This window comes from Oncorhynchus masou, chromosome 9 (genome assembly GCF_036934945.1).
Source record: "Oncorhynchus masou masou isolate Uvic2021 chromosome 9, UVic_Omas_1.1, whole genome shotgun sequence".
Classification (NCBI taxonomy): domain Eukaryota; kingdom Metazoa; phylum Chordata; class Actinopteri; order Salmoniformes; family Salmonidae; genus Oncorhynchus; species Oncorhynchus masou.
The window spans coordinates 8,323,020-8,347,494 of NC_088220.1; the positions used below are offsets into that span (position 1 = coordinate 8,323,020).

Here is a 24,475-nt window from a genome sequence, read left to right on the forward strand (position 1 = left end):
AGGATAGAGAAAGGAGAAGGAGAGAGAGGAGAGGATAGAGAAAGGAGAGGAAAGGAGAGAGGATAGAGAAAGGAGAAGGAGAGAGAGGAGAGGATAGAGAAAGGAGAGGAAAGGAGAGAGGATAGAGAAAGGAGAAGAAAGGAGAGAGAGGAGAGGATAGAGAAAGGAGAGGAAAGGAGAGAGGAGAGGAAAGGAGAGAGGAGAGGAAAGGAGAGAGGAGAGGAAATGAGAGAAAAGAGTGAGGAGATGGAAAGGAGAGAGAGAGGAGAGAGAAAGGAGAGAAAGGAACAATGAAAGACAAAACAGTTTACTGGAAGATGTTAACAAAGGATATGGAGAGTGGCTATGTATGGTTGAGGCGGTAGGGTGTGTATGTGTGTGTGTGTGTGCGTGTGTGTGGTTGTAAAGCATAAGGATGTATTCATCTCTATGTTGTGGAGTCTACATCTATGTAGAACGGAGTAGATTTCCTGCTACAGTATCTCATCACTGAGCTCTATTAGAACAGAGTAGATTTCCTGCTACAGTATCTCATCACTGAGCTCTATTAGAACAGAGTAGATTTCCTGCTACAGTATCTCATCACTGAGCTCTATTAGAACAGAGTAGATTTCCTGCTACAGTATCTCATCACTGAGCTCTATTAGAACAGAGTAGATTTCTTGCTACAGTATATCATCACTGAGCTCTATTAGAACAGAGTAGATTTCCTGCTACAGTATCTCATCACTGAGCTCTATTAGAACAATGTAGATGCTGGATATTTCACCTCCTACATGTTCCCTCTGGTCCCCCCTTGAAAGACAATCCCATTCCCCAGAACAGCCAGGATCAATACTAAGGTACTCTCCTGTGTTAAAATACTAAAGAATACTCTATGTTTGAGACGCAGGGGGGTTAAGGGTGCTTGAGATCCAGGGGGGTTAAGGGTGCTTGAGACCCAGGGAGTGAAGGGTGCTTGAGACCCAGGGGGGTTAAGTGTGCTTGAGACCCAGGGGGGTTAAGGGTGCTTGAGACCCAGGGGGGTTAAGGGTGCTTGAGACCCAGGGGGGTTAAGGGTGCTTGAGACCCAGGGGGTTAAGGGTGCTTGAGACCCAGGGGGTTAAGGGTGCTTGAGACCCAGGGGGTTAAGGGTGCTTGAGGGGGGTTAAGGGTGCTTGAGACCCAGGGGGGTTAAGGGTGCTTGAGACCCAGGGGGGTTAAGGGTGCTTGAGACCCAGGGGGGTTAAGGGTGCTTGAGACCCAGGGGGGTTAAGAGAAGAGCCTCATGTCCATAAACACACAGTTGTCTTGATTAGCTCCAGGCAACAGATGTAGAGAGGTAGGCTTGCGTCGCAAATGGAACCTCATTCCCTATACAGTGCACTACTGTTAGGGTTCTGATCAAAAGTAGTGCACTATGTAGGGAATAGGATGCCATTTGGGACGTAACCATATTCTATAGGGCACCAGCACTGAGCTGAGTGCTTTCAGTGCATTAGCCCCTGCTACTAGTCATCTGGACAAGGTATCTCCTTAAGGAGCAGTCAACAGAAAAGTGTTAGAACTAATGTAGTGCCAACAGCCAACTACATTAGAATAGAGGGCTTTTTCATGTTCTGCTTGCTTGTTGATATAGAGTAGAACTCTATGCAAGTGTAGATGGTTGTTGACTGTACAACCCCAGGAAGTTAATCCAGACCATATTAATAGTTTCCTTATTTAAAATAAATATATATATATATATTACAAAGGATTTAAATGGACACGTAACATTTGATTGGTTGATTTATCAATAACTCAGTCATCTCTTAAACCAATCCCTTAGCTTTGGTATCATTTGAATTTATGGTTCATGAAAATACGTTTTTTGTTGTTTTTTTTTTTAATATCCAAGATGGAGGAAAATCTATCCTAATGGACCGTATGCGTTCTAGAGGCAAATCTGTTCAGCATGAGGAAAGACACCTACATACAAAGTTTTAAGTCTATTGGTGGTGTTCAAAGTCAGGGGTCGCAGAGGAACTGCAGTGGGGTCGTAAAATATATATATACAGTATATACACTATATATACAAAAGTATGTGGACACCCCTTCAAATTAGTGGTTTTGGCTATTTAAAACAACACTCATTGTTGACAGGTGTATAAAATCGAGCAAACAGTCATGCAATCTCCCTGGAAAATCATTGGAAGTAGAATGGCATGTACTGAAGACCTCAGTGACTTTCAATGTGACACCATCATAAGATGCCACCTTTCCAACAAGTCAGTTTGTCAAATTTCTGCCCTGCTAGAGCTGCCCTGGTCAACTGTAAGTGCTGTTATTGTGAAGTGGAAACGTCTAGGAGCAACAATGGCTCAGCTGCGAAGTGGTAGCCAACACAAGCTTATAGAACGGGACTGCCGAGTGCTGAAGCGTGCAGCGCGTAAAAATTGTCTGTCCTCGGTTGAAACACTCACTACCGAGTTCCAAACTGCCTCTGGAAGTAACGTCAGCACAATAACTGTTCATCAGGAGCTTCATGAAATGGGTTTCCATGGCCGAGCAGCTGCACACAAGCCTAAGATCAACATGCGCAATGCCAAGCGTAGTGGAGAGAGCAGTGGAAATGCGTTCTCTTGCGTGATGAATCACGCTTCACCTTCTGGCAGTCTGATGGATGAATCTGGGTTTGGGGGATGCCAGGAGAACGCTACCTGCCAGAATGCATAGTGTAAAGTTTGGTGGAAGAATAATGGTCTGGGGAGCTTTTCATGGTTCGGGCTAGGCCCCTTAGTTCCAGTGATGGGAAATCCTAATGCTACAGCATGTAATGACATTCTAGACGATTCTGTGCTTCCAACTTTGTGGCAACAGTTTGGGGAAGGCCCTTTCCTGCCCCCGTGCATAAACCTCATCAAACACCTTTGGGATGAATTGGAACGCCGACTGCGAGCCAGGCCTAATCGCCCAAAATCAATGCCCGACCTCACTAATAGTGGCTAAATGCAAGCAAGTTGCCTCAGCAATTTGTCAAATTTCTAGTGGAAAGCCTTCCCAGAAGAGTGGAGTGGTTATAGCACCATATTAATGCCCATGGTATCCACATACTTCTGGTCATGTAGTGTATATATTTTGTTTAGGAACGAAAAAGTAAGAGTACAGATTATTGTAATGGACAATCTATAAAAGTTTTTGAGATAATTAGACAAATAAAATGTTACTGTTACTGATTTAAAAAATCGGAAAAATAATTGATGAAAAAAAAATCTAAATTGACTGATTTAAAGGTTGTGTCATTAGATGGGTTTGTGTGTAATTCTGGGGTAATGGAGTCCTTTACTGAAGAAGTAGAAATACCACTGGTCTAGGTGAAACGGGGTGGCGGATATTAAGGTTTATAGGCTGAGACTACCTATGACAGTGCCACCTATAAGCCAATTGGTGTCATTTATCGGGACTCGTTTACTCATGGCCTCTAGTTTCTATGTGCTAGTGGGATGGGTGTGGCTTCGTGACAATGTTCACAATCAATCAAATTCAATCAAATGTATTTATGAAGCCCTTTTTTACATCAGCAGATGTCACAAAGTGCTGTACAGAAACCCAGCCTAAAACCCCAAACAGCAAGCAATGCAGATGTAGAAGCACGGTGGCTAGAACAACTCCCTAGAAAGGCAGGAACCTAGAGAGGAACCAGGCTCTGAGGGGTGGCCAGTCCTCTTCTGGCTGTGCCGGGTGGATATTATAACAGTACATGGCCAAGATGTTCAAATGTTCATAGATGACCAGCAGGATCAAATAATAATAATCACAGTGGTTGTAGAGGGTGCAAGCAAGTCAGCACCTCAGGAGTAAATGTCAGTTGGCTTTTCATAGATCAGAGTTAGAGACAGCAGGTGTGGTAGAGAGCGAGTTTAAGACAGCAGGTCTGGGAAAGGTAGCAAGTGTGGTGAACAGGTCAGGGTTCCATAGCCGCAGGCAGAACTGTTGAAACTGGTGCAGCAGCACAGCCAGGTGGACTGGGGATAGCAAGGAGTCATCAGGCCAGGTAGTTCTGAGGCCTGGTCCTAGGACTCAGGTCCTCCGAGAGAAGAGAGAAAGAAAGAGCGAGAGAAAGAGAGAGAGAATTAGAGGGAGCATACTTAAATTCACACAGGATACCGGATAAGACAGGAGAAATACTCCCTATATAACAGACTGGCCCTAGCCCCCGACACATAAACTACTGCAGCATAAATTCTGGAGGCTGAGACAGGAGGGGTCAGGAGACACTGTGGCCCCATCCGATGATACCCCCGGACAGGGCCAAACAGGAAGGATATAACCCCACCCACTTTGCCAAAGCACAGCCCCCACACCACTAGAGGGATATCTTCAACCACCAACTTACTACCCTGAGTCAAGGCCAAATATAACCCACGAAGACCTCCCCATGGCACAAAACCGAGGAGGGTGCAAACCCGGACAGGAAGATCACGTCAGAGACTCAACCAACTCAAGTGACGCACCCCTCCTAGGGACGGCATGAAAGAGCACCAGTAAGCCAGTGACTCAGGCCCTGTAATAGGGTTAGAGGCAGAGAATCCCAGTGGAGAGAGGGGAACCGGCCAGGCAGAGACAGCAAGGGTGGTTCGTAACTCCAGTGCCTTTCAGTTCACCTTCAAACCCCTGGGCCAGACTACACTCAATCATAGGACCTACTGAAGAGATGAGTCTTCAATAAAGACTTAAAGGTTGAGACCGAGTCTGCGTCTCTGACATGGGTAGGCAGATCGTTCCATAAAAATGGAGCTATAGGAGAAAGCCCTGCCTCCAGCTGTTTACTTAGAAATTCTAGAGACAATTAGGAGGCCTGCGTCTTGTGACCGTAGAGTACGTGTAGGTATGTACGGCAGGACCAAATCAGAGAGATAGGTAGGAGCAAGTCCATGTAATGCTTTGTAGGTTAGCAGTAAAACCTTGAAATCAGCCCTTGCCTTAACAGGATGCCAGTGTAGGGAGGCTAGCACTGGAGTCATATGATCACATTTTTTGGTTCTTGTCACAAGAGCAGCTGCTCACCGATTTGACAGCTCCCAACACAGTTACACCTCCGACACCGCCAAAACATCAGCTATGCGGGTGATCTGATCGAATCTAGGCCTAAGAAGAACAATAGCTTTGCTGTGAAACCCTAATTAAAGCTAGTATGGAGTCCAGCTCTGCTCTCACATCCCCATCCCTTCCGCTGACACTTTCCCCAGGATTTATTCATATGGGGTCTATGGTGATAAAAGCCCTCAGCCTCTAACTGGTAGGAGAAGATTACATGGTTCCATTACATTTTTCTTTGGAAATAATCAGCCTGGGATATTACGGTCTCATTTGGGGGCGACTAAGAACGTAGAAAATGTACAGCATGTTAATAAAATATGTGATTTAATAAATTATTTCAAGTAAAGTAATAGGCATTGCATTCTAAATTAATTAAGCATATTTTTTACCATAGAGATCCTATAATTCTGCGTTCTATGTCATTCTGGGGCGATATGAATAGGGAATCTGTTCATATGAGTTTCTATTAACCATAGAAGGAGCTGATAGTAATTAAATTCTGCAAAACACCAAATATTCAATTTAATTCAAGTAAAATTGTGCATTGGGCTCTTTCAATGCAGATAGAATTTCCATTTTCCAAACATGAAATGTAATTGGCTTCAACAAAACATTTAAGACACGGAATCGATGCAGCGTTTGTAAGTGTAAGTAAATGTCATGTCGGGTAACTGTATTTTTACTAAATTGCTCCCTATGTCAATATTGCTCCCTTTCATAACATAAGTAACGGCAGAAATAGAAGAAAGGATGACGTCTCTCTCTCATGTATACCAGGAGGGAAAGGATGATGGTACGCAGACCCACAAGCCACTGCGGCCCCTCATGATGAGTTCTGTTTTTTTTTGTGGTCCCCACCCCCATTCAATGTTGCCCAAGTTGGTGAGTGTAGATGGAACAGGGATATTGTTATTCACGTCGGCACCAACAATGTTAGGATGAAACAGTCAGAGGTCACCAAGCGCAACATAACTTCAGCATGTAACTCAGCTAGAAAGATGTGCCGTCATTGAGTAATTGTCTCCCAGTTAGGGGAGTGATGAGCTCTACAGCAGAGTCTCTGGCCCCCTCCCAGTTAGGGGGAGTGATGAGCTCCACAGCAGAGTCTCACAACTCAATCACTTGTTGAAAACTGCCTGCCAGTTTAGTGGGGTCTGCCACTAGCACAGACAGTGTAGTCAGCTCTGCTATCCCCATTGAGACCATGTCTGTGCCTCGATTTAGGTCGGGCAAAACTAAACATGGCTGTGTTCGATTTAGCAATCTCACTGGAATCAAAACCTCCTCCATTCCTGTCATTATTAAAGAGATTGTGATAATATCTCACATCTCAAAATAGACCGACTTAAATGTTAGATCCCTCACTGCCAAGGTAGTCATAATCAATTAACTAATCATAACCTTAATGTGATTGGCCTGACTGAAACATGGCTCAAGCCTGATGAATTTACTGTGTTTAAATGAGGCCTCTCCTCCTGGTTACACTAGTGACCATAGCCCCACTGCATCCCACAAAGGCAGAGGTGTTGCTAACATTTACGATAGCGAATTTCAATTGACGGAGGAAAAAAAGACTGTGTTTTCATCTTTTGAGCTTCTAGTCTTGAAATCTATGCAGCCTACTCAAACACTTTTTATAGCTGCTGTTTACAGGCCTCCTGGGCCATATACAGCGTTTCTCACTGAGTTCCCTGAATTCCTATTGGACCTCGTAGTCATGGCAGATAGTATTCTACTTTTTAGTGACTTCGATATTCACATGGAAAAATCCAACAGACCCACTCCAAAAGGCTTTCGGCGCCATCATCGACTCATTGGGTTTTGTCCAAAATGTCTCCAGCCTTACGCATTGTGTCACATTCTGACCATCGTTCTTGTGTGTTTTCCTTGTTTTAGTGTTGGTCAGGACGTGAGCTGGGTGGGCATTCTATGTTGTGTGTCTGGTTTGTCTATTTCTATGTTTGGCCTGATATGGTTCTCAATCAGAGGCAGGTGTTACTCATTGTCTCTGATTGGGAACCATATTTAGGTAGCCTGTTTTGTGTTGGGTTTTGTGGGTGATTGTTCCTGTCTTTGTGTTTGTGGCACCAGATAGGACTGTTTCGGTTTTTTCACATTTCTTGTTTTTGTAGATTGTTGTATTTTCATCTTTATTAAAGATGTATCACAATAACCACGCTGCGTTTTGGTCCGCCTCTCTTTCACCAGAAGAAAACCGTTACACATTGCCACAGTCATAACCTGGATATAGTTCCCGTGGAATAAATATTGTGGATCTAATTGTTTTTCCTAATAATCCTGAACTATCGGACCACTATCTAATTATGTTTGCAATCGCAACAAATAATCTGCTCAGACCCAAACCAAGGATAATCAAAAGCCACACCATAAATTCTCCGACCAACCCAAAAATTCCAAGACGCGCTTCCAGACTCCCTCCTTGGCCCTTCCAGACCCCCTCCTTGGCCCTCCCAGACCCCCTCCTTGGCCCTCCCAGACCCCCTCCTTGGCCCTCCCAGACCCCTTCCTTGGCCCTCCTAGACCCCCTCCTAGACCACCTCCTTGGCCCTTCCAGACCCCCTCCTAGACCCCCTCCTTGGCCCTCCTATGTTGAACATAATAAACTGCTCCCCATCCTCCAGATGTGTACCAAACTCACTAAAAGTGGTAGTAATAAAGCCTCTCTTGAAAAAGTCAAACGTTGACCCAGAACATTTCCAAAACTATCATCCTATATCGGATCTCCCATTCCTCTCAATTTGTTTCAAAAAAGCTGTTGAAGACAAAGTTGTATACGAAAAGCCCCAGTCTGGTTTTAAAACCCCATCATAGTACTGAGACTGCAATTTTGAAGGTGGGAAATTACCTTTTAATGGTGTCAGACCAAGGCTATGCATCTGTCCGGGTGCTCCTAGACTTTAGTGCCGCTTTTGAAGCCCTTGATCACCATATTCTTTTGGAGAGATTGGAAACCCTAACTGGTCTACATGGACAAGATATTGCTTGGTTTAGATCTTTTCTGTTAGAAATATATCAAAAGTTTGTCTCGGTGGATGGTTTGTCCTCTGACAAATCAATAGCACGTTTTGGTGTTCCTCAAGGTTCCATTTTAGGACCACTATTATTTTCACTATATATTCTACCTCTTTGTGATATCATTCGGAAACACAATGTGAACATTCACGGCTATGTGGACTACACACAGTTGTACATTTCGATGAAACATGGTGAAGCCTCAACATTTCCTTCCTTGGAAGCATGTGTTTCAGACATAAGGAAGTGGATGGCGGCACATTTTTTACATTTGAACTTGGACAAAACAGAGATGCTAGTTCTAGGTCCCAAGAAGCAAAGATATCTGCTGTTTGATCTGACAATTAATCTTGATGATTGTACAGTCGTCTCAAATAAAACGGTGAAGCACCTCGGTGTTACTCTGGACCCTGATCTCTCTTTTGACGAAGATATCAAGAATATTTCAAGGGCAGCTTTTTTCCATCTTGGTAACATTCGTAACAGAAACGTTTTGTCCAAAAATGATGCAGAAAAGCTAATCCATGCTTTTGTCACTTCTAGATTAGACTACTGCAATGCTCTACTCTATGGCTCTATGGATAAAGCACTAATTCAACATCCATTAGTGCTAAACACGGCATGCTAGAATCTTGACGAGAACCAAACAATTTGATCATATTACTCCAGTGCTAGCCTCTGTTAAGGCTCGGGCTGACTTCAAAGTTTTACTGTTAACCTACAAAGCATGGACTTGCTTCTACCTATCTCTCCGATTTGGTCCTGCCGTACATACCTACTCGTACACGTACGGTCACAAGACACAGGCCTCCTTATTGTCCCTAGAATTTCTAAGCAAAAAGCTGGAGGCAGGGCTTTCTCCTATATCCTACGTGAGAGACGCAGACTCTGTCTCAACCTTTAAGTCCGACTGAAGACTCATCTCTTCAGTAGGTCCTATGATTGAGTGTAGTCCGGCCCAGGTATTCGAAGCTGAAAGGCAAGGCTCTGGAGTGACCCTATTACGGGGGCTGAGTCACTGGCTTACTAGTGCTCTTCCATGCCATCCCTAAGAGGGGTGTGTCAATTGACTGGGCTGAGTCACTGGTTTACTAGTGCTCTTCCATGCCATCCCTAAGAGGGGTGCATCAATTGACTGGGTTGAGTCACTGGCTTACTAGTGCTCTTCCATGCCATCCCTAAGAGGGGTGCGTCAATTGACTGGGTTGAGTCACTGATGTGATCTTACTGTCCGGCTTTGCGCCCCCCAGTGGTGGAAAAAGTAACCAATTGTCAGACTTGAGTAAAAGTAAAGATACCTTAATAGAAAATGACTCAAGTGAGTGTCACCCAGTAAAATGCTACTTGAGTAAAAGTTAAAGTATTTGATTTTAAATATACTTAAGTATCAAAAGTAAATGTAATTGCTAAAATATACTTAAGCATCAAAAGTTAAAGTATATTTTCAAATTCCTTATATTAAGCAAACCAGGCAGCACCATTTTAAATGTATTTTTAATTTACAGATAGCCAAGGGCACACTCCAACACTCAGACATAATTTACAAAGGAATCATGTGTTTAGTGAGTCCACCAGATCAGAGGCAGTAGAGATGAACAGGGATGTTCTCTTGATAAGTGTGTGAATTAGACAATGTTTCTGTCCTGCTAACCATTAAAAATGTAACAAATACTTTTGGGTATCAGGGAAAATGTATGGAGTATAAACTACATACTTTTCTTTCGGAATGTAGTGAAGCAAAAGGAAAAGTAGTAAACAAATCTTAATAGTAAAGCAAAGTACAGATACCCCCCAAAAACTACTTCAGTAGTACTTTAAAGTATTTTTACTTAAGTACTTTACACCACTGCTGATTGGTTGAGGAGATATTTCATGGGCTATACTCATTGTCTCAGGGTAATAAGTTGGTCGTCTGTTGACATCCCTCTAGTGGTGTGGTGGCTGTGCTTTGGCAAAGTGGGTGGGGTTATATCCTGTCTGGTTGGCCCGGTTCAGGGGGTATCGTCAGACAGGACCACACATTAAATTTGATCCCTGCTCTATAGGTTTACGGAGACTGTGAGCAGTCAAGAGAAAATGTATCCACGCTGTCCTACTGTACTGAATCCATTCAGACCAGTACAGTATCTCTCAAACAGAACATAGAGAATGTGTCCCAAATGGCACCCTATTCCGTTTATAGTGCACTACTTTTAACAAGGGCCCTATTCCATTTATAGTGCACTACTTTTAACAAGGGCCCTATTCCGTTTATAGTGCACTACTTTTGACCAGGCCACATAGTGCTTTGAGACGCACACAGATAAAGAACATCCTCAACAACAACAACACTGTCCATCTCCATCAACAGTCTAAAGTACATGTCTAGCTGAAGACAGGACTGAAAGACATCGCCTGAATCTGAAATGCTACACTCTTCCCTATGTAGTGCACTACTTTTGACTAGGGCCTATAAGGTTTGGGTTAAAAGCAGTGCAGTATATAGGGAAGAGGGTGCCATTCGGGACGGACACCATGGCTAGCCGCAGGGAGGGGACGGGACGAACTGAAAGATCCTCTCTTCTTGCTCAAGGAGCATTGAGACAACGGATGAAAGATGACATTTACTAAAAGCAGATTGCACAGAGTTGTGTAATTAATGGATGAGGGCATCAGCAGACAGACAAGACATATCTATTACTGTTTCCTGTGAAGTACCATCTGGTCGCCAACAACGACATTATGGAGAAAAACATGCTTCACTTCTACTTTAAAAAAAATATGAAATACAATAAATTTCACACAAAGAGCCCTTGGAAAATATTGCTGACCTGTTCCACAGCAGAGTTTCTAAACCCAGAGGCCCAACATCACAAGACTTCCAGGAACGCTTGCGTAGCATACTGGAAATACCAGACTGGGGTTTGGCAAGCCAATGAGATAAGTGGAAAATGTGTCCTTTAGTTGTAAATTCTCTAAATCTAAAGGAAAATTCCACCTTCTTCTAAGTCCTCCTCTGACAAAGCGGTGGAACAAGGATCGGACCAAAATGCAGCGTGGTTCGTTAGATACATCTTTTAATGATGAAGTAAACACGAACAATACAAAACAACAAACGTGGAAAACCGAAACAGCCCTGACTGGTGAAACAAACACAGAGACAGGAACAAGCACCCACAAACACACAGTGAAACCCAGGCTACCTAAATATGGTTCCCAATCAGAGACAATGACTAACACCTGCCTCTGATTGAGAACCATATCAGGCCAGACATAGAAATAGACAAACAAGACATCCAACATAGAATGCCCACTCAGATCACACCCTGACCAACCAAAACATAGAAACATACACATAAACTATGGTCAGGGTGTGACACCTAGATTCTCAAGTAGATGAAACTGACATTACTGCAACCTTGTGAAAGTGATAATCTGACACAATTATTATTTTTTTCTCAAAAACAACTTCATATCGTAAGAAGTGCCATTGATTTGACGTCCTGCATATGCGCAGTTCGAAGCGACACAAACCATTACGACCAATGAAGTGTTTCTGCACATGAGCTTAGCTAGCTAACGTCGTCATGACGTTGTCTTCAAGAGTGGCTGTTTCTGCCCATCTTCATAATGTACAGTCTTTGGTGCCACCCTGGATGCCAATGGCACGTGATACAATACACTGTCATGGAGACGGTAGAAATCACTGACATTTCATTCCTGCTTGTTTTTTTCTCTGTTTATATCATCCATTAATGTCAAGAGGAAATACACTGAGGGTAAAAAACATTAAAGAACACCTTCCTAATATTGAGTTGCACCACCTTTTCCCTCAGATCTAACACCCTTTTCCCTCAGATCTAACACCTTTTTCCCTCAGATCTAACACATTTTTCCCTCAGATCTAACACATTTTTCCCTCAGATCTAACACCTTTTTCCCTCAGATCTAACACCTTTTTCCCTCAGATCTAACACCCTTTTCCCTCAGATCTAACACCTTTTTCCCTCAGATCTAACACCTTTTTCCCTCAGATCTAACACCTTTTTCCCTCAGATCTAACACATTTTTCCCTCAGATCTAACACCTTTTTCCCTCAGATCTAACACCTTTTTCCCTCAGATCAACCGCAATTGGTCGGGGCATCTACACTCTACAAGGTGTTGAAAACGTTCCACAGGGATGCTGGCCCATGTTGACACCAATGCTTCCCAAATGTATTTCAAGATGGCTGGACATCCATTGGGTGGTGGACCATTCTTGATGGACACGTGAAACTGTTGAGAATGAAAAACCCATTTCTTTTTTTTTCCTTTTTTTTGGTGTGAATTTTACCCCTTTTTCTCCCCAATTTCTCCCCAATTTCGTGGTATCCAATTGTTTAGTAGCTACTATCTTGTCTCATCGCTACAACTCCCATACGAGGTCAGTACAGGAGCATCAAAGCTGGGACCGAGAGACTGAAAAACAGCTTCTATCTCAAGGCCATCAGACTGTTAAACAGCCACCACTAACATTGAGTGGCTGCTGCCAACACACTGACTCAACTCCAGCCACTTTAATAATGGGAATTGATGGGAAATGATGTAAAATATATCACTAGCCACTTTAAACAATGCTACCTAATATAATGTTTACATACCCTACATTATTCGTCTCATATGTATACGTATATACTGTACTCTATATCATCTACTGCATCCTTATGTAATACATGTATCACTAGCCACTTTAACTATGCCACTTTGTTTACATACTCATCTCATATGTATATACTGTACTCGATACCATCTACTGTATCTTGCCTATGCGGCTCTGCACCATCACATCATATCTTTATGTACATATTCTTTATCCCCTGTGTATAAGAAATTCGTTTTGGAATTGTTAGTTAGATTACTTGTTGGTTATTACTGCATTGTCGGAACGAGAAGCACAAGCATTTCGCTACACTCGCATTAACATCTGCTAACCATGTGTATGTGACAAATAAAATTTGATTTGATTTGATTTGGGAGAGACGAAGGTTTAAAGTCATGCGTCCTCCGATACACAACCCAACCAAGCCGCGTCTTAACACAGCGCCATCCAACCGCACCAATGTGTCGGAGGAAACACCGTGCACCTGGCAACCTTGGTTAGTGCGCACTGCACCCGGCCCACCACAGGGGTCGCTGGTGCCAACCCCTCCCTAACCCGGAATGATGCTAGGCCAATTGTGCGTCGCCCCACGGACCTCCCGGTCGCAGCCAGTTATGACAGAGCCCGGGCGCGAACCCAGGGTCTCTGGTGGCACAGCTGGCGCTGCAGTACAGTGCCCTTAACCACTGCGCCACCCGGGAGGCCCAAAAAACCCATTTCTTGACACACTCAAAACCGGTGCGCCTGGCACAATACCACGTTCAAAGGCACTTAAATATTTTGTCTTGCCCATTCCCCCTCTGTATGGCACACATATATAATCTATGTCCCAATCGTCTCAAGGCTTAACAATCCTTCTTTAACCTGTCTCCTCCCCTTCATCTACACTGATTGAAGTCGATTTAACAGGTGGCATCAATAAGGGATCATAGATTTCACCTGGATTCACCTGGTCAGTCTATGTCATGGAAAGAGCAGGTGTTTCTAATGTTTTGTACACAGTGTACAGTCATCACCTCTACTCATTATACAGTTCACTACCGTTAGTCAGCACCTCTACACAGTATACAGTTCACTACCATTAGTCAACACCTCATTATACAGTTCACTACCATTAGTCAACACCGCATTATACAGTTCACTACCATTAGTCAGCACCTCTACACATTATACAGTTCACTGCCATTAGTCAGCACCTCTACACATTATACAGTTCACTACCATTAGTCAGCACCTCATTATACAGTTCACTACCATTAGTCAGCACCTCTACACATTATACAGTTCACTGCCATTAGTCAACACCTCATTATACAGTTCACTACCATTAGTCAGCACCTCATTATACAGTTCACTACCATTAGTCAGCACCTCTACACATTATACAGTTCACTGCCATTAGTCAACACCTCATTATACAGTTCACTACCATTAGTCAGCACCTCATTATACAGTTCATTACCATTAGTCAGCACCTCATTATACAGTTCACTACCATTAGTCAGCACCTCTACACATTATACAGTTCACTACCATTAGTCAGCACCTCATTATACAGTTCACTACCATTAGTCAGCACCTCTACACATTATACAGTTCATTCCATTAGTCAGCACCTCATTATACAGTTCACTACCATTAGTCAGCACCTCATTATACAGTTCACTGCCATTAGTCAGCACCTCTACACATTATACAGTTCACTACCATTAGTCAGCACCTCATTATACAGTTCATTACCATTAGTCAGCACCTCTATACATTATACAGTTCACTACCATTAGTCAGCACCTCTACACATTAGAAAGTTCACTACCATTAGTCAGCACCTCATTATACAGTTCACTACCATTAGTCATCACCTCTACACATTATACAGTTCACTACCATTAGTCAGCACCTCTACACATTATACAGTTCACTACCATTAGTCAGCACCTCTACACATTATACAGTTCACTACCATTAGTCAGCACCTCTACACATTATACAGTTCACTACCATTAGACAGCACCTCATTATACAGTTCACTACCATTAGTCAGCACCTCATTATACAGTTCACTACCATTAGACAGCACCTCATTATACAGTTCACTACCATTAGTCAGCACCTCTACACATTATACAGTTCACTACCATTAGTCAGCACCTCTACACATTATACAGTTCACTACCATTAGTCAACACCTCATTATACAGTTCACTACCATTAGTCAGCACCTCATTATACAGTTCACTACCATTAGTCAGCACCTCTACACATTATACAGTTCACTACCATTAGTCAGCACCTCTACACATTATACAGTTCACTACCATTAGTCAGCACCTCATTATACAGTTCACTACCATTAGTCAGCACCTCTACACATTATACAGTTCACTACCATTAGTCAGCACCTCTATACATTATACAGTTCACTGCCATTAGTCAGCACCTCTACACATTATACAGTTCACTACCATTAGTCAGTTCACTACCATTAGTCAGCACCTCATTATACAGTTCACTACCATTAGTCAGCACCTCATTATACAGTTCACTACCATTAGTCATCACCTCTACACATTATACAGTTCACTACCATTAGTCAGCACCTCTATACATTATACAGTTCACTACCATTAGTCAGCACCTCATTATACAGTTCACTACCATTAGTCAGCACCTCATTATACAGTTCACTACCATTAGTCAGCACCTCTACACATTATACAGTTCACTACCATTAGTCAGCACCTCTATACATTATACAGTTCACTACCATTAGTCAGCACCTCTATACATTATACAGTTCACTACCATTAGTCAGCACCTCTATACATTATACAGTTCACTACCATTAGTCAGCACCTCATTATACAGTTCACTACCATTAGTCAGCACCTCATTATACAGTTCACTACCATTAGTCAGCACCTCTACACATTATACAGTTCACTACCATTAGTCAGCACACTCATTATACAGTTCACTACCATTAGTCAGCACCTCATTATACAGTTCACTACCATTAGTCAGCACCTCATTATACAGTTCACTACCATTAGTCAGCACCTCATTATACAGTTCACTACCATTAGTCAGCACCTCATTATACAGTTCACTACCATTAGTCAGCACCTCTATACATTATACAGTTCACTACCATTAGTCATCACCTCATTATACAGTTCACTACCATTAGTCAGCACCTCTATACATTATACAGTTCACTACCATTAGTCAGCACCTCTATACATTATACAGTTCATTACCATTAGTCAGCACCTCTACACATTATACAGTTCACTACCATTAGTCAGCACCTCATTATACAGTTCACTACCATTAGTCATCACCTCATTATACAGTTCACTACCATTAGTCATCACCTCATTATACAGTTCACTACCATTAGTCAGCACCTCATTATACAGTTCACTACCATTAGTCAGCACCTCATTATACAGTTCACTACCATTAGTCAGCACCTCTACACATTATACAGTTCACTACCATTAGTCAGCACCTCATTATACAGTTCACTACCATTAGTCAGCACCTCATTATACAGTTCACTACCATTAGTCAGCACCTCATTATACAGTTCACTCTACCATTAGTCAGCACCTCATTATACAGTTCACTACCATTAGTCAGCACCTCATTATACAGTTCACTACCATTAGTCAGCACCTCATTATACAGTTCACTACCATTAGTCAGCACCTCTATACATTATACAGTTCACTACCATTAGTCAGCACCTCATTATACAGTTCACTACCATTAGTCAGCACCTCATTATACAGTTCACTACCATTAGTCAGCACCTCTATACATTATACAGTTCACTACCATTAGTCAGCACCTCTACACATTATACAGTTCACGACCATTAGTCATCACCTCTATTATACAGTTCACATACCATTAGTGTCATTCACCTCAAAAAAAACATCAAACAAAATAACAAAGTGAACAAAAAAACAAAACAGTTCACTAAACAGAAAACATTAGCCACCAAACACAGCACTAAGTATGATTCATTATACAGTTCACTCAGCCAAAAACCATTAGTCAGTCACATCCTGGCCTAACCAAAATTATATGGCCAGTTCACTACCATTAGTCATCACCTCTCATTATACAGTTCACTACCATTAGTCAGCACAGTACTCATTATACAGTTCACTACCATTAGTCAGTACACCTCATTATACAGTTCACTACCATTAGTCAGCACTGGACTGGACTGTAACATTATACAGTTCACTACCATTAGTACAGTTGGACTACCATTAGTCAGCACTGTATCCCATTATACAGTTCTGGACTGTATCCCATTAGTCAGCACTGTAACAGACTGGACTAACCCATTATAACAGTACTGGACTGTAACCCATTAGTAATCAGTACTGGACTGTATCCCATTAGTAACAGTACACTGGACTGTAACTCATTATAACAGTTCACTACCATTAGTATCATTAGTAACAGTACTGGACTGTAACCCATTATACAGTGGACTGGACTGTAACCATTAGTAACAGTACTGGACTGTATCCCATTATAACAGTGGACTGGACTGTAACCCATTAGTCAGGACTGGACTGGACTGTAACCCATTAGTAACAGTACTGGACTGTAACCATTAGTAACAGTACTGGACTGTATGTAACCATTAGTAACAGTACTGGACTGTAACCCATTAGTAACAGCACTGGACTCTATACATTATACAGTACTGGACTGGACTGTATCCCATTAGTCAGCACTGGACTCTACCCATTAGTACAGTGGACTGGACTGTATCCCATTAGTAACAGTACTGGACTGGACTGTAACCCATTAGTAACAGTACTGGACTGTAACCCATTAGTAACAGTACTGGACTATAACCCATTAATAAGAGTACTGGACTGGACTGTAACCCATTAGTAACAGTACTGGACTGGACTGTATCCCATTAGTAACAGTACTGGACCGGACTGTAAAAAGTAACAGTACTGGACACTGTAACCCAAGTAAAATACTGGAAACCCATTAGTAACAGTACTGGACTATAACCCATTAATAACAGTACTGGACTGTCATTAGTAACAGTGCTGGACTGAAAACAGTACTGGACTGTAACCCATTAGTAACCAGTAAACAGAAAACATTAGTAACAGTACTGGACTGTAACCCAGAAAACACTGGACTGTATCCCATTAGTAACAGTAGGACTGGACTGTAACCCATTAGTAACAGTACTGGACTGGATCCCACTAGCCATTAACCCAGTACTGGACTGTAACCCATTAGTCAGTACTGGACTGTAACCCATTAGTAACAGCTGGACTGTGATTAGTAACAGTACACACTGTAGCCAAAAACTGGAAACCCAAGTAACAAAACTGTAGAAGTAAACTGGACTGTATCCCTAGTAACAGTACTGGACTGTACCCATTAGTAACAGTACTGGACTGGACTGTATCCCATTAGTAACAGTACTGGACTGGACTGTATCCCATTAGTAACAGTACTGGACTGGACTGTATCCCATTAGTAACAGTACAGCACTGGACTGTATCCCATTAGTAACAGTACTGGACTGGACTGTAACCCATTAGTTACAGTACTGGACTGGACTGTATCCCATTAGTAACAGTACTGGACTGGACTGTATCCCATTAGTAACAGTACTGGACTGGACTGTAACCCATTAGTATCAGGACTGGACTGGACTGTAACCCATTAGTATCAGTACTGGACTGTATCCCATTAGTAACAGTACTGGACTATAACCCATTAGTAACAGTACTGGACTGTAACCCATTAGTAACAGTACTGGACTGTAACCCATTAGTAACAGTACTGGACTGGACTGTAACCCATTAGTAACAGTAATGGACTGTAACCCATTAGTAGCAGTACTGGACTGTATCCCATTAGTAACAGTACTGGACTGTAACCCATTAGTAACAGTACTGGACTGGACTGTAACCCATTAGTAACAGTACTGGACTGTAACCCATTAGTAACAGTACTGGACTGTATCCCATTAGTAACACTGGACTAACCCATTAGACTGTACCCATTAGTAACAGACTGGACTGTAACCCATTAGTAACAGTACTGGACTGTAACCATTTAGTAACAGTACTGGACTGGACAGTATCCCATTAGTAACAGTACTGACTGACATTGTAGTACCCATTAGTAACAGTACTGGACTGTAACCCATTAGTAACCCACTGGACTGTAACCCATTAGTAACAGTACTGGACTGTAACCCATTAGTAAACTGGAGTACATTAGTAACAGACTGGACTGTAACCCATTAGTAGTACAGTAACTGGACTGGACTGTATCCCATTAGTAACAGTACTGGACTGGACTGTATCCCATTAGTAACAGTACTGGACTGGACTGTATCCCATTAGTAACAGTACTGGACTGGACTGTATCCCATTAGTAACAGTACTGGACTGTAACCCATTAGTAACAGTACTGGACTGGACTGTAACCCATTAGTAACAGTACTGGACTGTAACCCATTAGTAACAGTACTGGACTGGACCCATTAGTAACAGTACTGGACTGGACTGTATCCCATTAGTAACAGGACTGGACTGTAACCCATTAGTAACAGTACTGGACTGTAACCCATTAGTAACAGTACTGGACTGGACTGTAACCCATTAGTAACAGTACTGGACTGGACTGTAACCCATTAGTAACAGTACTGACTGTACATTAGTAACAGACTGTATCCCATTAGTAACAGTACTGGACTGGACTGTATCCCATTAGTAACAGTACTGGACTGGACTGTATCCCATTAGTAACAGTACTGGACTGGACTGTAACCCATTAGTAACAGTATGGACTAGTAACATTAGTACTGGACTGGACTGTAACCCATTAGTAACAGTACAGCACTGGACTGTAACCCATTAGTAACAGTACTGACTGGACTGTAACCATTGTAACAGTACTGGACTGGACTGTATCCCATTAGTAACAGACTGGACTGTATCCCATTAGTAACAGTACTGGACTGTAACCCATTAGTAACAGTACTGGACTGTATCCCATTAGTAACAGTACTGGACTGTAACCCATTAGTAACAGTACTGGACTGTAACCCATTAGTAACAGTACTGGACTGGACTGTATCCCATTAGTAACAGTACTGGACTGGACTGTATCCCATTAGTAACAGTACTGGACTGTATCCCATTAGTAACAGTACTGGACTGGACTGTAACCCATTAGTAACAGTACTGGACTGGACTGTATCCCATTAGTAACAGTACTGGACTGTATCCCATTAGTAACAGTACTGGACTGTATCCCATTAGTAACAGTACTGGGACTGTAACCCATTAGTAACAGTACTGGACTGGACTGTAACCCATTAGTAACAGGACTGGACTGTAACCCATTAGTAACAGTACTGGACTGTATCCCATTAGTAACAGTACTGGACTGGACTGTATCCCATTAGTAACAGTACTGGACTGGATCCCATTAGTAACAGCACTGGACTGGACTGTATCCCATTAGTAACAGCACTGGACTGTAACCCATTAGTAACAGCACTGGACTGTAACCCATTAGTAACAGCACTGTAACAGTACTGGACTGTATCCCATTAGTAACAGTACTGGACTGTATCCCATTAGTAACAGTACTGGACTGTAACTAGTAACAGACTGGACTGTAACCCATTAGTAACAGTACTGGACTATAACCCATTAGGTACTGTATCCCATTAGTAACAGTACTGGACTGTAACCCATTAGTAACAGTACTGGACTGTATCCCATTAGTAACAGTACTGTATCCCATTAGTAACAGTACTGGACTGACCCATTAGTAACAGTACTGGACTGTATCCCATTAGTAACAGTACTGGACTGTAACCCATTAGTAACAGTACTGGACTGGACTGTATCCCATTAGTAACAGTACTGACTGGACTGTATCCCATTAGTAACAGTACTGGACTGGACTGTATCCCATTAGTAACAGTACTGGACTGTATCCCATTACCCAGTTGGACTGTAACATTAGTAACAGTACTGGACTGTATCCCATTAGTAACAGGACTGGACTGTATCCCATTAGTAACAGTACTGGACTGTAACCCATTAGTAACAGTACTGGACTGTATCCCATTAACCACTGGACTGTATCCCATTAACAGTACTGGACTGTAACCCATTAGTAACAGTACTGGACTGTAACCCATTAGTAACAGTACTGGACTGTAACCCATTAGTAACAGTACTGGACTGTATCCCATTAGTAACAGTACTGGACTGGACTGTATCCCATTAGTAACAGTACTGGACTGTATCCCATTAGTAACAGTACTGGACTGTATCCCATTAGTAACAGTACTGGACTGTATCCCATTAGTAACAGTACTGGACTGTATCCCATTAGTAACAGTACTGGACTGGACTGTATCCCATTAGTAACAGTACTGGACTGGACTGTATCCCATTAGTAACAGTACTGGACTGTATCCCATTAGTAACAGTACTGGACTGTAACCCATTAGTAACAGTACTGGACTGGACTGTATCCCATTAGTAACTGGACTGGACTGGACTAGTAACATTAGTAACAGTACTGGACTGTAACCCATTAGTAACAGTACTGGACTGTAACCCATTAGTAACAGTACTGGACTGGACTGTATCCCATTAGTAACAGTACTGGACTGTATCCCATTAGTAACAGTACTGGACTGGACTGTATCCCATTAGTAACAGTACTGGACTGGACTGTATCCCATTAGTAACAGTACTGGACTGTAACCCATTAATAACAGTACTGGACTGGACTGTATCCCATTAGTAACAGTACTGGACTGTATCCCATTAGTAACAGTACTGGACTGGACTGTAACCCATTAGTAACAGTACTGGACTGGACTGTAACCCATTAGTAACAGTACTGGACTGTATCCCATTAGTAACAGTACTGGACTGGACTGTAACCCATTAGTAACAGTACTGGACTGTATCCCATTAGTAACAGTACTGGACTGTAACCCATTAGTAACAGTACTGGACTGGACTGTAACCCATTAGTAACAGTACTACTGGTAACAGTACTGGACTGGACTGTATCCCATTAGTAACAGTACTGGACTGGACTGTATCCCATTAGTAACAGGACTGGACTGGACTGGACTGTAACCCATTAGTAACAGTACTGGACTGGACTGTATCCCATTAGTAACAGTACTGGACTGGACTGTAACCCATTAGTAACAGTACTGGACTGTAACCCATTAGTAACAGTACTGGACTGTAACCCATTAGTAACAGCACTGGACTGTAACCCATTAGTAACAGTACTGGACTGTAACCCATTAGTAACAGTACTGGACTGTAACCCATTAGTAACAGTACTGGACTGTATCCCATTAGTAACAGTACTGGACTGTAACCCATTAGTAACAGTACTGGACTGTAACCCATTAGTAACAGTACTGGACTGTAACCCATTAGTAACAGCACTGGACTGTAACCCATTAGTAACAGTACTGGACTGTAACCCATTAGTAACAGTACTGTAACCCATTAGTAACAGTACTGGACTGTAACCCATTAGTAACAGTACTGGACTGTAACCCATTAGTAACAGCACTGGACTGTAACCCATTAGTAACAGCACTGGACTGTAACCCATTAGTAACAGTACTGGACTGTAACCCATTAGTAACAGTACTGGACTGTAACCCATTAGTAACAGTACTGGACTGTAACCCATTAGTAACAGTACTGGACTGTAACCCATTAGTAACAGTACTGGACTGGACTGTAACCCATTAGTAACAGTACTGGACTGTAACCCATTAGTAACAGTACTGGACTGGACTGTAACCCATTAGTAACAGTACTGGACTGTAACCCATTAGTAACAGTACTGGACTGGACTGTAACCCATTAGTAACAGTACTGGACTGTAACCCATTAGTAACAGTACTGGACTGGACTGTAACCCATTAGTAACAGTACTGGACTGGACTGTAACCCATTAGTAACAGTACTGGACTGTATCCCATTAGTAACAGTACTGGACTGGACTGGACTGTAACCCATTAGTAACAGGACTGGACTGTAACCCATTAGTAACAGTACTGGACTGGACTGTAACCCATTAGTAACCGTACTGGACTGTAACCCATTAGTAACAGGACTGGACTGTAACCCATTAGTAACAGTACTGGACTGGACTGTAACCCATTAGTAACAGTACTGGACTGGACTGCATCCCATTAGTAACAGTACTGGACTGGACTGTAACCCATTAGTAACAGTACTGGACTGTATCCCATTAGTAACAGTACTGGACTGGACTGTAACCCATTAGTAACAGTACTGGACTGGACTGTAACCCATTAGTAACAGCACTGGACTGTATCCCATTAGTAACAGTACTGGACTGTAACCCATTAGTAACAGTACTGGACTGTAACCCATTAGTAACAGTACTGGACTGTAACCCATTAGTAACAGTACTGGACTGGACTGTAACCCATTGCCATTATTGACAGCGTATCAACCAAGGTGTAATTCACTTTGCTTTTAGTATTGTCATGTTTATATTTGCTATTTGATTTGGGTATCTGGTATTTGGGTACCTTCATGAATATCTTGGGTATCTTAAAAGTCGCAAATGAAACATATTATTATTATTGTTATTGTTATTTATTTTATTTTTATCATAAGTGCCATCAGTGAATTTGTGGCGTCAGTGAATCTGTGTCTCTGGCAACATCTGGGTTAAAGGTCTGGGGACCTTGCCTTACTGTGTGTGTGTGTGTGTAAGGGGAAATGGAAGGGGGTAATTAAGTTACACTCAAAATAGCCCTCCCTGGTTTACAAAGTGGATCTGACATCATCTACAATTGATTCAAACTCAGGGTTCTGCCCTCCCTATCGGATGTGGAGATATCCCTGTCCTACCCTGCCCTACCCTGTCCTGCCCTCCCCTCCCTATCGGGTGTGGAGATATCCCTGTCCTACCCAGTCCGGTCCTACCCTGCCTTACCCTGTCCTGCTCTGCCCTCCCTATCGGGTGTGGAGATATCCCTGTCCTACCCAGTCCGGTCCTACCCTGCCCTACCTTGTCCTACCCTGACCTGCTCTGCCCTCCCTATCGGACGTGGATATATCCCCGTTCTACCATACCCTGCCCTGTCGTGTCCTGTCCTACCCTGTCCAGCCCTGTCTTGCTCTTTCCTGCCCTGTCCTGTCCTGTCCTACCCTGTCTTGCTCTTTCCTGCCCTGTCCTACCCGGTCTTGCTCTTTTCTGCTCTGTCCTGTCCTGTCCTACCCTTTCCAACCCTGTCCTGCCATGTCCTATCCTACCCTGACAACCCTGTCCTGCCCTGTCCTATCCTACCCTGCCCTGCCGTGTCCTGTCCTACCCTTTCCAACCCTGTCCTGCCATGTCCTATCCTACCCTGACAACCCTGTCCTGCCCTGTCCTATCCTACCCTGTCCTGCCATGTCCTATCCTACCCTGACAACCCTGTCCTGCCCTGTCCTATCCTACCCTGTCCTGCTCTGTCCTGCCCTACCATGTCTTATTCTACCCTGACAACCCTGTCCTGCTCTGTCCTGCCCTGCCCTATCCTACCCTGTCCGGCTCTGCTCTATCCTGCCCTGTCGTGTCCTGTCCTACCCTTTCCAACCCTGTCCTGCTCTGTCCTGCCATGTCCTGTCCTACCTTGTCCAACCCTGTCCTGCCCTGCCATGTCCTGTCC

General features: G+C 42.9%; 1 protein-coding gene across 1 annotated transcript in view; it reads right to left on the minus strand.

The window, feature by feature from the left end:
- Positions 1-24,475, minus strand: part of LOC135545477 (complexin-2) — a 50,315-nt gene that overhangs the window by 15,706 nt on the left and 10,134 nt on the right. The gene's annotated exons all lie outside the window — the stretch shown is intronic.